General features: G+C 42.0%; 1 protein-coding gene across 2 annotated transcripts in view; it reads left to right on the top strand.

Moving 5' to 3' along the window:
* Positions 1-324: 324 nt before the first annotated feature.
* Positions 325-14,744, top strand: part of ptpn4a (protein tyrosine phosphatase non-receptor type 4a) — an 86,974-nt gene continuing 72,554 nt past the window's right edge. For both annotated transcript variants that reach the window (XM_015966749.3, XM_015966748.3), the window contains exon 1: positions 325-545. The gene's annotated coding sequence lies outside the window, so the exon portion shown is untranslated. The remainder of the gene's footprint in view (positions 546-14,744) is intronic.

The following is a 14,744-nucleotide window of genomic DNA, read 5'->3' as shown; positions in this document are numbered from 1 at the left end:
GCAGATCGGCCCCGCTTCCGTACGCTCCGTTTGCGCCATTACGTCTGCTGCGTACAGATCGTTGCCGTGTTGCTGCAAGGCAGGCAGCTGCAGAGAGAGATCAGGGAACGCTGACAACAACGGACAGATTCATGTTCAAGTCAGAAACGCAACATTTCCCCCCTCTCTGATACACGCATTTTCCACGTCTACCCTCATTCCCGTTCCTGTTTTACGTCTTTTCTCACGACCTGAAATGACTGCTGGGCGCCGCGTCTAGCCAATGCTTACTGCGGGGGATCCTGCTCTGTGGATTATCCGTCGTCGCCGAGGCAGTCGCATGGTCGAGCCCGGAGGAGGCCCTTCTCTGCTGGATGGATGTGTGTGAAGCACCGCCGAGCTCCGAGTGCTGATGAAGACGGAGATAACGACGATGATGATGCTCGGCTTTCATCGGCGCTGCGTGAACTGATCTTGGATGTTCGGGCTACGTCGCCCCTACATTTTCTCACACAGCAACACTTAAATTCTTTAAAAACTGGACGCCCCTGGAGCAGTTTATGACGGTAATTCGCAGGCTTTGGTTTATATTTTCTCATTTTAAACGGCCAGCTGGTGTTAGTTAGCTAGCTTAGCCCTGTCACTTTATGTGAGTTGCTCACGCGCAGCTAAAATAGCTAAATAACGCTCAGCGGAGATAACGCCATTCAATGACTGTAGCCTTCTGCGCGGCGTCACCTACACGCTGGCTTTAAATATGGCTTTCCTTTACCACATTTAATACCTGGTTGACGTCGCAGCGTTTAGGTGCAGTTGTTCCCCCATTTCTATCAACCTGTGACCAGTAAGCCCCCAAACAAAGCGGTATATTGATAATTTTGACGTTGGCTGGTAAATAAAGCTCTCTTCCACATCTCTCATGTGCATGTCACATTCTAGAAATGTCACACCAAAAGGGCCTGCGCGGACGAGCTGTGCACAGGGAGGTCATAGCTGGCCCTGCAGTGTTAATAATGCTTTCTTAAAATGTATTCCCGTTAAGCTAACGATTCAAACGGTTTTAATGAATGAGAGTTTGTTTTATTTGGGATGTGAGGCGTCCTCCTTTTTTTCCCTTCGATGACGTAATCCTCCACCATCCGTGCCACATCTTTTTGGTCGCAGTTGGTTCCTCTGCTGCTGAGATCATACGGACCCTGTTCAGCCGCGTTTCTCCAGGCTCGCTGGCCCGTTATTTGGTGTTATGGGTCTTAAAATGACCACAAAGCCATGTTGCAAACTGGTCTGAATGGATCGCCACTGCAGGGTGGGTGGGGGGTTGTGAATGAAGACCAGTGACTTTGTTCAGCGTTCTGCAAATTTAGTGTTTTTAAATCACTAAAGATTGATCTGTTGTGTTTATTTATTTTTTAACTTTGACTTTAAAGTGGTGGTTTCCAGAATTTACAGAAGTGTTCCAACATATCCCATTCAAAGGACTTGTAGGTCACTAAAATGTTTTATTTTGATATTTGCATCTTGTAGATATGCAACATGATAAATGATCTCATATATTATATTTAGTAGAACAGCATCAAATCCACTAGATTAGAAAATTTTCTAGTTTTTAGTGGCTTGCAATCTGCTCTTTGGACACCCCTTCCCTGATGGGATATTATTCGACATTTGATGCGTTGTACACGCGCTTTAATTATCTCCCTGATTTCACTTGTAGCATATTCAACAGCTGACGTCACCATGCAACATGCTGCAGGTTGCAAATGCTAGACAAACTACATTTATCAAGTGAAAAATACACGGACAGAGCGCTTGGACGTCGATAAAACAACCCGACAGACACCATATTCAAAAGTGTATGCTCAAACAGCTACTCATTACTCAGTGCTCAATTAACGTTATCTCTAAGTTATTGCTGTGTCACTACTTTTTACATACCACCCACTAGATGTGGGATCTGTCCATCGATCCAATTATAACAGTCAGTTTATTTATGATAAATAATCAATTGTTCCTGTATTGGTTGGAAATATCTTTCCAAATGTTCTCCTTTATGCTCCCCGTGAAGGCAGAGTCATGTTTTTGGTGTAGCTTTTGCAAAATGGGAAAAATCTCTCCACAGGTCAGACCTTTGTTGCAGGAGTCTGCTAGTGTGGAGGTGTATATATGAAACAAATGACGCTAACACGATAGGCAGTGTTATTTGATTAGTTCCCTGCAGTATTAACAAGAGAGGACGTGCAAATGCTGCTGCTGCTGCTGCATTGAAATTCAGTAGTCTGAAGCGAGTCAAAACATGTCATTAACTTTAAATCGTTGAATATTTTGTGCCCAAATGCTTTTGCATATTATTAGTGTTTCTTCCCCTTGATGACATTTCTACTTTGTGAGTATTGCAAGTTGCCCTGTTATCCTTTCTCATAAATATAACCAAACTTTCAAGCATTTTAGTTGTTTAGGCGCGTAAGCTACGCACATCGTGCGTGGTGACATCATCGCGCCAACTGGAATTGATGGGGGAATCGTTTGCAAAAATGGCGAACGATTCCTAGGAATTGAAACAGGAACTGGTTCTCAACAAATACTGGTTTTCAATTCCCACCCCACCACCCACCTCTGGTCAAAAATGTTTTTCATTCACATTTGGATGCTGTTTGGCCGAGACATTAAGCTGGACCTCTTCGTTTACACACATCTGAGAGTGTTGCTAGTATCTGCTCAATATTCTCAGATGTAGGACCTTTCCCTCTGGCAAAATGTATGGAACAAATATACATGCACTCCTTGATCAGCTCCACACTGAAAATTTGCTCTTTCACCTATATACTTCCCCCGCTTTGCTTTGTCTTTAGCTTGGCTCGTGTCCCTTTCCAGCTGTTTCACGTGGTCACTGACCTTACTCGGCTTTGGATAAAGCCGACAACAGCGGTGCTTATTTCCTTCCTGTTTGAACATCTTTAGGAGATGAGCTGAGCGACTCAGACCAATAGGCACCCATGCAAAATACACACTTGCTTATCTAGGGCTACATCCTACCTATCCGACCTATTCCTGCTGGATCTGACCCCTAAATTCCCATTCTACATTTTACTACTGGTGATGTTTACATTTTTAAATAACTGCAGTACTACCTTGACGTTTAAGAGATTGGAGCTGCTTTCAAACAGAAGTAGTGCTTTTTTGTCTTGGTTGTGCTCAGACTACCCCATAGCTCATCATTCCTGTGGGATTTAAATATTTCTCCAAGCTGAGGCTGGTCAAGGATGTAATGTGTATGATATCTGTTTTCTTATAACCCCTACACATAAACACATTTCAAAATGGCCAAAATATTCTCATAAAACATTTTAGAAGAGGCACAGTTTCGACATAAACTTAACCGTTGCTCCACAAATACACTTCCCAGCCCAAAAAGGGTCACCACCCAGATTTAATGAAGTATTCGAGCCTCCCTTTGGTTTCGGCTGGCATCAAGTCATTTAACCCAAACTGATGCTCATCCTATAAAGTGACAGTAAGACACATGTGGCGGTGGAAAAGTCGTTTTATTTCAGACGGGTCAAACTGTTGGTGAATTAAGGGGATTGCTTTAATGACTGAAGTTGGGTTAAGATGTTTTCATTTATTCTGGGAAGAAAACAAGCTTTATGCTCTAGATGTAAAATGAGTATTTAACGAAACATTTGGTGATGCAGTGTTTAATATTAAAATAAACTCATTGAATTGTAGCAGCAAAAATATAATGGTCACCCCACCCAGTGATTCAGGGCTGTTTCTGAGAAATGAGTGAAAAAGTAGTTTCAAATTGTGAAAAAAGCCAAGCTTGAACATCAAATGCATTTATTTTTGCTTTGCTCAAAGTGAATGGACTCAGCTGGTGGTGATTATACTGCTAATAGCAAATGGTGTTCTTTACTTGAGCAGCACACCTGAACCTGTCAGAAGGAGCAGGGTGGAGAGGATGTGAGTAAGAAACATGAACTGAGGCCAGAACGGACTCAGGTGTGGCCTGCGTGATTTGGCTAAACTGCACTTGCAAAGAGAGGGGAGAAAGGGGGTTCCTGTGGGAGGAAGATGCAGGATAATGTCACCAAATCCCAGTTTAGCAATCTTAAATTAATCTGAGACAATGGACTGGTTCATTTTTAATGTAGTTTATATTTGCATGTGTAATCCTGGCAGTGTTTAATCAAGCATTCTTAGAAGTTAGTGAGCATTTGTCTTTGCTTGAATATAAAAAAAATGGTTTAAATCTTTAATATAAAGTCTTATTTTTTGTGGAAAAAAAGCCCTAAAATAACCCAGGCTTTCTGCTGGTTGCATAAGTGGCGCCTGATGTGAGATGCGTTTCATCCACGAGCTCCCTTCCCACCAGGGGCGTTTCAGATGTGTAACAGCAGCCAAAGCTTTCCATGCAGCTGGTCCCACAAAATCCCCCCCCCCCCCCCAAAAGAATTGCAAGACCGTGTGTAACTCTGGCAGTTCACGCGATAGCAAGCAAGGAGAAAGATGGTAGCATTGATCCAGAAAGGCCTGTTTTATTTTCTGTTCTAAGGAATTTTTACACAGGTAGTAACATTAGAGATGTCCCGTTCCGACATCGATATCGGAAGTAATTTGATATTGGCCCAAAAACCGTGTATCGGATTATATCGGATGGCATAAAAAATAATAATTAAATAAAATAAAAAATTCCTCACTACGAAATAGGTAAAAGTACGAATGCTTTGTGCTGATATCATATCAGATTGATATCGGTATCGGTCATTACTGAAGGCTGCAATATTGGTATCGTATCGAAAGTGAAAATCGTTGTATCGGGAAGATCTCTAAGTAACACCAGAAGGTTCCCAAGCACGACCATGTTTGCTGATCACTGCTTCCCCTGGGGATGGATCACATGTGGAGGAATAATTTCACCAGTGTCACAACTAACAGGACTTTAATTTTAACATATTTTTTTGTTAAGCAGCAGGAAATCGGCACGTGACTTATTTTAAAAGTTCCTGAATGTTTTACATTGCTTCCTTGTTTGACTTCCTGTCTTGCCCGATCGGAACAGCTGAGCTTGACTCGATCTAGAAGTGTAGCAGTTAAAAAATAGTCTCAGAAGCGTAAGCAAAGTGACCCTACCCTTCCGCGATGTTTCCAAAACGCAGAGCTTCACGGCTGATGAAAGGCATCTATCCACCACTATAACAGCGGCTAGGTGTTGTGTACAATCTTTCACAGACGTTACGCCACACTTGCGCATCTGGTGGAGAGACCCGTTAATGCCTGTTTAAAGAAATCGTGATCTAGTTTTTCCAAAAACTTATGTACATATGACTAATTATTGCTTTTTCCCTATAATACATTTATGCTAGAAATAGCAGGAAGGCTAGAGCACTCAAGTGAGAAAAAATTTATTAGGTGCGAGCACAAACAATTAACGTTTCGACACTTCTTGAAGGGAAGAAGGGTCGAAACATTAGTATTTTTTTGTGCTCGCACCTATTAAATTTTTTTCTCACTTGAGTGCTCCAGGCTTTCTACTATTTTTATTCTGATTGTTCACTGGTGGTCGAGCGTTGACCTGTGAGTAGACGATGCGCAGAGCGTTCTGTCTTTGCTTAATACATTCATATTATTGCTGGGAGGGACAGAGGTAAATACATTCTCAAGAACTTGTCACTAAATTTAAGTCTTTTAGCTACCGCCCTTTTTTAATAAACTTATTGGTCATTAAGGAAACCAGTTACAGGCACTTCTCTTTGCTGTGTTGAATTTTAAGTTAAAATTCTTCTAGAAAAGGTAGTTGAAACTACTTGTTTTCATTAGTATTTGAATACAAAGGAACAGAAACTTCATAATCTCTTGTGTCCACAGCCATCTGAATGCTAGTTGAACCTCTTTTTATGTTGACGGATGGATCGTCCCAAGTTTGACTGGTAATTGTAGCCCAGCTGGATTTTGTTGACTGTCTCCTTGTTAAACATCATAAATGGTTTCTTGTGAGAGTTGTCAAGAACCAGCCTTCATTATTAACAGTGTCAAACTATGAGCACGTTTAGATTGATGTGTGACATTTTATGGAGTTGGTGGAAGATTGGTAACTAAAGATAAGAAGGAAAATCTTTGTGATATTTTTGGGTCTAAAGTAATTTCTGTGTTCTTCCATAAACATCCAAATCCAGAGAGCCACAATCTGTTGCTGTTTTGACTGTTTCCCATGACTGTCTCTGAGGTTTATTCACCCTTTTTTTTTCTTATGCCTAGCAGCATATTACTTTTAGGTCTCAAAATCGGTAAGGCACACCCTTCCTCTCAGCTTGCTGCCCTGTAGCACTGTCAGCTTGGTGTTAACTGACAGTGTTGGTAAGAAGAGTGCTGGCTGCTGCTAGCGAGATAGATTATCAGGCTTAAAAGATGCGAGCATTTGGGTATCTTACATTAGAAGGCCTGGGCTCACTGCCAGACGTTTGTATAGCTCTTTCATAATCCAGTAGTTTATGTGCTGTTAGTCTGGTACTTTCAGACAGACCACAGCACTTTCAGCCCAGTATACCGAAGTGATATTTTAATTAACAGTGCTGTGTGTTACAATTTTTAAAAAATCGCTACACTGCTTTTAGAAATTGATTCAGTATTATAATATGAAACTGACCAAGTGCAAAAGAAAAAAAATTCAAATGGCCGATCTTGCCTAAATATTATTAAAATTTGTGATGTCTGTTGCCACATTTATTTATACTGTGAATCTTAATCTTTTCTTTTGTCAACGTGTCTACTTGGATTTGGTCTAGCAGCCTTGTAACTGATTGTGTGTTAGCTCATTAATCCAGAGACACTGCATTAAGTGTAAAGGGTTATTCAATTTAATTCAAATTCAATTCAAAAATACTTAATTAATCCCAGAGGGAAATTAGAGTTTCAGTACACACAATTCTGAGATCAGACATACATACCGTAAATCCTCTAATACAGGCCCGGGCCTGTATTTGACTCAAACTCATCAAGCTCCAGGCCTTTATTGGGAGGAGGACCAGAATTAGAGGCAGGCCTCAATTTCTATTTGAGCAAAATGAACTAATGGTTCGCTGGAGTTTTTGACTATTAAAATTGCGCCCACATTTTCAAAGTTAAACATTTCTTTTAACAACGTAGTTTCTGCTTCAGCCCTCTCCCCCCTCCCCCTGCGCAGCGGCTGCAAACTCACTGGTGCGCCTGCAGCCTCTCAGAGTTCCTGCTGCTCTAAACATTAAAATAATTATTTCATTTTCTGTTCCTCACTTCTGATTACCTTCAATGGTGTCTGTTTGTTGCAACCAGCAGGTAAAAAAACTAACTTGTTTTTATTTGACTATTTTTCTGTCCTGCCTGTTTATTATCTTCCTGCATCTCCTCTCAATCCTAAAGAAAAACTGCTACCTGGGTTCATATGTATTCACCTCACGAGTTACCTTTTAACTGCAGTTCTAAAAGATCTACCGACCGCAAAAACAGCGGAGTGCGCGCTGCTTGGCGGCCGCATCAGTGATCGGTGCGTCACCGGAGGACAAGGTGATGCGCCCCGCTCCAAAGCAGCGAAACGCATCAGGCGCAAATAAAGACAGAAAACATTAAAGGAAGTGAGCCAACATGAACGATCGCGTGTCAGTACCGACTAGGGCTGCAACAAACGATTATTTGGATAATCGATTAATCAGATGGGGTCTCGACACGATTAATCGATTAATCGGATTACATAGGGACATTTTTTAAAACTGCTAGGGAAACGTTATTTTTCTCCTTCCTTCACTTTATTAAACACAACATTATTAGAAAACAGTTCAATAGCAGAAAACCAACATGCCATCACCTAAATTGTCTTATAAGGTGTATAGACAGAGACCTTAAGCTACATCTGTCTGTGACCTAAAATGCTTGGTCCAAGTTAAACAGCTTAAAGAGCAAGTCAACCCCTACCAGAGTCTAACTCCACTCCTGCTTCATGTTTGAAAAATGCAACACATGCTGTTGCCTGGCAGACCGAGAGGGCGGAGCCGCTAACAAATACACACACACTCAGGCTCACGACAGCATTGTGACATCATAATGTACCAGTTTACATCATAGCATACTTCTTAGCCAATAGCGGTGGCAGATTTAAATTAAAATACAGTGCAGAGTTTTTACCTGACAACGGCACAACACTGCCAGTTTTAGGCAGAATATTTAAATTTTAAGTAAGATGCACTGAAGTGCCAAATTATTGACGACACGTGTCTGCAGCACGATTAGACACTCGTTTATTTAGTTTATCAGCAAAAAAAAGTTTATTTGGGGGTGACTTGCTCTTTAAGGGCAATTCTCATCTGTTTTGTTTGATCTCATCTGTAGACATTTATTATAATTGGGGATGTCAAACAACTAATTTTTAAATGAAATTAAACATAGGCTGTGAATTAATCACTATTTCCAAAAATGACTGAAAAATACCAAATAAAACAAAAGTAAATGAATGCCATTCTCCTTGTGATGATGCCCTGGGCAACTGCCATAGTCACATCAAGAGATGCTGCTGATCATTCCAATGATCCCAAATAGACTCACATTAGGACACATGAAAGCAACTGAACCCAAAAATATATTAACCAGTATATAACTACACGCACACAACACGCCTGCAGCAACAGTTAGGACTCCTCCCTCCCTTTTAAAAGCGTTTTCGCTTGTGAGGACACTGTGGTTGTAAAGCCACATGTTAGTAGTCTGGCCCCGGTGTGATCAACCAGTTTCTGCGGGAATGTGACGGCGGAACCGGTTCGCAGCGGCGCGAGTCCCCCCCCCCCCCCCCCCCGCCTATCTAATAGCGTCGCGCTTACAATTTTATTGACTTTTTTTTTTACGAGCTTAGGGCATGTCTAGCCTGTGTAATAATCCGGGGCTTGGGTGAATCACTTTTGAAAAGTTTTTTATTTACCCGGACACCGAGCTCTCTCCTTCCTTGCTGATGATTCTGACATGCTTGCGTTTAAGACGCTGCATCATCACCGTAGTATCCCCGTGCCATGCTAAGTCTGACCTACAAACGTTGCATGTCTTCGCCTGATTTAACTGAAAATGCTCCCAAACTTTAGAAGTTTTTACTTTTTTGGGGTCTCGCTGCTTCTGCCATGTTCCTCTTACAAACACCTGCCGGCTTTCCACCGGTCTGCGCGCAACGGCGGGCAGGAGGGGAGGGGGCTTTTGGAAGAGTTGCGCAACACAACGAATCGATGACGCAATTCGTTGCCAACGCTTTTAGTAATCGATTTTCATCGAATTTATCGATTCGTTGTTGCAGCCCTAGTACCGACGCTCTGGCACAGCGCGTTGCCCCCCTGACGCGCAGGAGCTTGTCACCTGTTGACAGCAGGCTGCTGTCTTTTCCGAGGGCTGCATCTTGCCGGTCATTATCACGTGACAGCGACTAGTCGATGACAGGCATAAAGAGTCACTATAGTGAAGTCGACTAGTTCATACAACCCCTATTGCTCCCCAGTGTTCTGCAGCTTAGCACGTTCCCTTTGAACTTGATAATCAAATTTTCGCCTCCTCTTCGTCTCCGCACCTGCCAAATCGCGGTCTGTCACTGGCAAATCAAAAGTGAGACGGATGACACAACCGCCCCCCCGTGGTACTTGCTTGTTACCACATTCCACCCGGCCACAATAAAATGCCGGCCATTATTCACCTTCGCCGACTCCGACACCGGCCAAAATATGATACCCGGCCGTTAATTGAATACAGGCTAATTTTAGAGGATTTACGGTACATAGACACATGACAAGAATTGGTGACTGTGGTCATTCGCAACTCTAGTCACGCTACCGTAATAGATCAAGAGGGTTTATGTGAGGATAGAGTTAGGGGGAGGGAAAAAAAGGCACTTCAGAGTTACCCTCAACAGAGAGGGTAGCTTTGCTATGCAAAAAACACCTCAGACAGAAATGCACACAGACTTCAGACATTACACAACATAAGTGTCCACTAGGTGGGGAGGTAGGGTTGGGACTCTCCTCACTTCAGTGCGTGCAGCCACATGGAGCAGCGCTCATCACCTCCGTTTGGACAGGGGAGGGAGAAAATGGGCTAGAGGGCACATTGACTCCTTGATACGGTTCCACGGCCTTCACTGGTCACAGTCCCGCCCAGGCTGGGATAGGGAGGAAGAGTTTCCATAGCGACGGCAGCATTCCACATTTCTTCTGAGGGGGGAGTTTTCACTTCAGCCTCACAGGCTTCAAGGGCACCAGATTCAGATAAGAATAGTTTTGGGGACAGAGATCATTTCCTCTCTGCGTTAAGAGTTATGTTGGTCTTCAATCCCTCTAGATCCAATAATGGCGTAATTAATCTATCCCAATCCGTGCTGATCCGTCAAAACTCTCCTTGATCGAATCCACCTTCTGTGCCAGAGCCTGAATCCTAGCCAAAGTTCCAAGCTTACGACTCATCTCGACCATTAAATGAGTTTGTGCATTCACGATAGTTCTAATGAAAACTGAAATGGACTTTTTCACCTAAATGCTCAGATTCTGAGTTTGAATGATGGAAGGACTGGGTTTACTTTTCACTGCAGCACCATCTTTACGATCTTCAGGAATGCTCGTTACAGCCGCTTTGCTCACTACCCATTTTTTAGTGCATGTTTTGTCTTGTCCTTTTGTTCATTACCATCATATTCTCTCCCAATGTGAACACACACACGAACACAAATGCTTTATTCTTCATACGCTACACTGACACATTGGTGCCTCCTGTGTGTCAACTGGCTCAGCGGAGAGTTGTCGACTCATTATAACCTGCCACTTGGGTGAACTGAGCTCAGTACTCGTGAGCTTTGGCTCCTCAGGTCTGCCATTGAAACAGCTGCTTAAAGAACTTTGAATACCTCGAGAAGGCAAAGAGCAAAGTTGCTTAAGAACAGTAGGTCAGAGCCAAAAGTGAATAGCGCTGCTCTTTTTTTCTGTCCCCGTTCATGAGGATTTGGATTGACGGTCTTATTGGACTGACAATTACACGTTTGCTCTGTTGTGTAACAAAAAAAAAATCTTAACTTCTAATTTCCTTGTGTGATTTTCAGCCTTTTCCATGTTTTTCTGGGAAGCATTTGTATATATTTGTAGGGAAGGGATGGGAATACGGGTTATATTGGGTCATTTAAATCTGTTAAGCAGTTTGAGCTGCATTTTATTTTGTATGAAAAGTGCTATACAAATAAAGTTTGATTGACCGATTGAGATGTATTTCTAGGACATTCACAGTGTACTTAAACTTGTGAGTTTTAGCTTTTGATTATTTTTCGGGGAATCTGTAGAGGAAGTGCAAAATGATTCCACACCTAATTCAAACACGAAAAGAACATTAGTACCAATGTTGTTATTTTCATACCGCTTCCAATATCTTCAATGTTGAGCTTGTTTTATTATGTTCAGCGTCCTCCTCTCTGTTTTTTAATCTTCACTTGTCGTGACTACTCCATCTGACTCTTGTTAAAGGTAAAGCTGATTGTACATTCACTCCTTTCCAATGGTTTAGCCAAGGCATGTGAGTAACATCAGTTTAGAAAGGAAAATATTGGATGTAAGATGATGTTGACATCCCCACAGCCTTTATCAACCTAAAATTACTGATATTTTTAAAGAAAGCTTTGAACTATTATCCTATATGTGTGAAATACAAATAAGAAGTCCCACAGAAGGTTTAAATTATTTTTTTCTGGATGTTTAAAAGGTTAATTCATTTGTATTTTCAATACATTTGCTGTGGCCTATAGTATAAACGATCATTGTCATTCATGATATACAAACGTGTATCATCTGTATATATACTGATGTAACAATGTCTCTATTGCAACACAACTCTTCTGCTACCTTTGTTAACTCTTCTTTCTTGGGTTAAAAAGGCAAAAGAGTTTTTTTATCTCTGCAAATAACACAAGCCTGAATCTGTCCCGCCACGTTTTGGAGTTTGCTAACGGTTAGCTTCTTCTAGCTGAGACATATGCTTTTCTCCCCTGGCTGCAAAATCAATGTACCTTCTGTTGTCACAGGCTAAGCTTATCTCTTCTGACGTAGATGAAGCTGGCATCTTCCAACCTGAATGTTTTGCTGTCCATTTCCTTTCTGCAACTAATGCAAGTGATAGGGGTTGACGAAAATGTTCACGTACACTAATTATATGCAAATCAAAGTGACCAGTCAAGATTCAGAGAGAACAAGCATTTCATGGTTTCTTAGAGAACGGGACTTTTAAATGTCCAAAATGACTTTGTTTACCCCAACATCAAAATGAAAGTTTTTTTTTAATGTTCGTGCCAAGTTCAGAGTTAAGAACATAAAATGGCTTTAAACTTCTCACTGCAGGAAAAAAGGATAAATCAAGGTTATGTAGCTGCCCTGCTGTAATAACCTTGACAATGATAGTTTTATAATAACAGCTATCCTTGCTTAAGTTGCAATTGCGGCCATGCAATATGACTAAAATCTCACAACCTGATCATGAGCGATATCAGTAAATCATGCTATGCTTTTGTGTGGAAGAGCTAGCTAAAGTTAGGCTAATGCTAGATAATGCCTGTCAGTGTTGCTCTTCCAAATAACACATTGTTTGAATTCAGTGTAAGCCTCAGTGTAGTTGAATGCTGGGAGCCTGCAGCCAACTTCTCCCTAAACAACTCTTTCTGCCCTCCCCGTCTGTCACCTCTATTTCATCGCACACGTAGAACCTGCAGCAGGAGACTCATTGTAACCATCTTTGCAAAGTGTGGAAAACGCATAGCTTTGTTCGATTACATTCACATATCACATTTATTTTGGTCCCTCTGCTCAGATTGACCAGGTGTTGTGTCGGGATGTGTTCCCAGTTGAAAACAGGCTTGGTTCAGTTTCTGCTCCACTGCCTGCTCTGTCCCTGCATCCAGGTTGTGCCACGGTGATGAAATAATGCTGCAATGTGGTTTACAATATCACCATGCAAACAAATGAATATGATATGAAACAATAGGCATTTAATGTAGTCATCTGATAAATTTTGTCATGTTGCATAACTCTAGTTACTAAAGCCCCATTCCCACCTGTACCGGGTCGGCCCGGGCCGGGTAGCCCCAGTCGGCCCCAGCCTGGCCCGGTTGATTCCACACATCCTTGCCTTAAGCCCATGTGGGCTGATTCTACCCACCAATCAGAGGCTTGCTCTAATGGAAGGTGTGAATGGGCTGATTCTACCCACCAATCAGAGGCTTGCTCTAATGGAAGGTGTGAATTTGCTGTCAGCAGTGGGCGTGTTGGCCCTGGTCGGCCTGAAGCAGTACCCCTCGGGAAGAGGGCCGAGAATGAGCCTTGGTTGGCCCGGGAAAATTCCAGGCCACCCAGATATGTAAACAACCTATGCTACCCGGCCCGGGCCGACCCGGTACAGATGGGAATGGGGCTTAAGGTAGCTAGATAAGCTGACGGTAGTTGATTAGGAAGTTAAACAGAGGGGCTTCAAGCTTTAGTTTCTTAAATCTGGGATTTTATATGGATTTCAGTGAAATTAATTCATATCACATGCATTAGAAAACATTTAACTATTTTACAGCAGTCCTGGTCTAAGATTAAGCTGTCTCTATGGCAACATTACCAGGTAGTGCATATGATGCAACAATGATGTGCTTCAGTTATCCAGTTTCATTCAAACAATTGAAAGTTGGCTAACTGCAAAAATACGTTCACTTCATGGCGTTTTTCTTTAAGATGGCAAACTCTGCACCGAAACAAAACATATTCAAGGTTTTTGGTCTAGCACGTTGTTCCCAAGAAAAGTGACGAAGTTAAGCAAGTCAAAGTTCTTTTAACACCACAGCTTGCTTAACACTTTAGTGTCAAAACCCTCGCTATAGGCTGCTTTATGTCTTTTTATGTCCACGTGACTTGTTTTTCAATAGCGTGCTACGAGGTGGCCTAGAATATAGACTGTCATTTGCCAAACAAAAATGATTTTGCTTTGCTTTGCCATCCTATGCATTCACTTATACAAGATGGCTTGCCAGGTCAGCCATGAGGAGCTTTCTAAATTGTCTTAATGCTTTCATTTCAGAGCAAAGTAGACTTATTGGAAGCTGTTTCCTTCATTATATTCCAAAACAAATGGCAGAAAAAGCTGACTTTGCTGTACTCATTTCCCTTTACATTTTAAAAGTTGTTGAGTCTGTAAACAATTTGTTGGTCCCTGTTGTGCAAATTTCAACAACCTTGCTTTATGTGGCCATTTTTGCCTACAAAGAAAGCTTAACTGTAGTTCTTGTGTGAAAGCTTCATGCAGAAGGTGCAGAAAAGAAAGCCAGCAAAACGGACATCTATATTCTGAGTGAGACCGGTGTGTTGCAGATGAGAGCAGGAGGATGTTGACAGTCTAAGAACAAATGTTTGTACATGTTTGTGAAAGAGAAACAGGCAGACTGGTGGCTATTTTGTGGTGCAGGCCATCAGGCTGCGAGGCAGCAGGGAGAGATAATAACAGAAGCTGTTACATTCTTGTGGTTTCTCTGATTTCAGCATGAGGCAGGGGGCTGACTCATTGCAGCCCCACTCTGCTTGCTCTCTCCCTCCATCAGTTCCTGTGCCAGCATGAAAGCTATTACCAAGAGGACAATACATGACATTTCTGAGGCACTTTAATCTAAGACATGTTAATTACAGGACTGTAAAATGTGCATAAATATGTGCATCGTGCTCCAGTAGAATGCTGCTGACTGATTAAAGGAGGTAATAAACCATCAC

The sequence above is a fragment of the Nothobranchius furzeri genome, chromosome 14 (assembly GCF_043380555.1).
Source record: "Nothobranchius furzeri strain GRZ-AD chromosome 14, NfurGRZ-RIMD1, whole genome shotgun sequence".
Classification (NCBI taxonomy): Eukaryota; Metazoa; Chordata; class Actinopteri; order Cyprinodontiformes; family Nothobranchiidae; genus Nothobranchius; species Nothobranchius furzeri.
This window is presented reverse-complemented; position numbering and strand designations above follow the sequence as displayed.